We start from the raw sequence: 1,253 nt of genomic DNA on the forward strand, positions 1-1,253 counted from the left end.
CACCCCACCCCCAAAACTGCCTATCCTCCTACAACCTCCATGGAACTCTGAAACACAGCTCCAATACGGAGGGGACCTAAGAGGGACCAATACCTTATTACAACGCTAAGTAGATTAAGATAGAGCACCAAGAGAGCAAACCAGGAGAGAAGACCAAGAGAGCAGGCTTATAGAGACCTCAGAGGCTTACTGAGACAGACATTAATAGTACAGAGCAGACCAAGAAAAACTCCCAAACACTCAGACAGCCAGTGCGAGGATTGGACAACGACAAAAAGACACTGCTGGCCTCATTTAAAGGAAGAGAAGGGTAGGTGCCAATGGAAGAATTCTTCCAACAACCTCAAAAGCAACATAGTAACACCAGAACTCAGTGGCCACACAAAAGGAAGACTTGATCATCCTAACCCAGAAGAAGTTGAAGGAAATTACGTTAAACATAAATTTATGAAAATGATGGAGACCTATAAAGAGGAAATGAAAAACTCTCTGAAAGAAATAGAGGAGAGGACAAACAAAAAATTGGAAGAAATTAATAAATCCCTAAAAGAAAACCAAGAAAAAGCAATCAAACAAGTAAAGGAACCAATTCAAGACTTGAAGACTGAAATAAAAGTAATAAAAAATGAGGGAATTCTGGATATGGAAAATATGGGTAAATGAATATGAACTACAGAGACAAGTATAACCAACAGAATACAAGAAATAGAAGAAAGAATCTCTGGTGCTGAAGATACTATAGAGGAAATAGACTCGTTGGTCAAAGCAAACATTAAATCCAAAAAATTCTTAACAGAAAACATCCAGAAAATCTGGGACACCATCAAAAAAAACAAATCTAAGAATGATAGGGGTAGAAGAGGGAGAAGAACCCCAGCTCAAAGGCATATAAAATAAATTCAACAAAATTATAGAAGAAAACATTCCCATCCTAAACAAGGATATCCTTAAGAAGGTATAGGAAGTTTACAGATCACCAAATTGACTGGATCAAAAAAAAATCCCTCACCACATAGTAATCAAAATATAAAACATAAAGAGCAAAAAAGAATATTAAGACCATTAAAGGAAAAAGGGCAAGTAACATATAAAGGTAAACCTAACAGAATTACACCCAACTTCTCAATGGAAACTATGAAAGCCAGAAGGTCCTGTGTAGATGTACTGCAGACACTAAGAGACCATGGATACAAGCGCAGACTACTATACTCAGCAAAGCTTTCATTCACCATCAATGGAGAAAACAAGATATC

This window comes from Microtus oregoni, unplaced genomic scaffold, assembly GCF_018167655.1.
Source record: "Microtus oregoni isolate MIOR12 unplaced genomic scaffold, Mior012 000056F_ref0000123, whole genome shotgun sequence".
Taxonomy (NCBI): Eukaryota; Metazoa; Chordata; class Mammalia; order Rodentia; family Cricetidae; genus Microtus; species Microtus oregoni.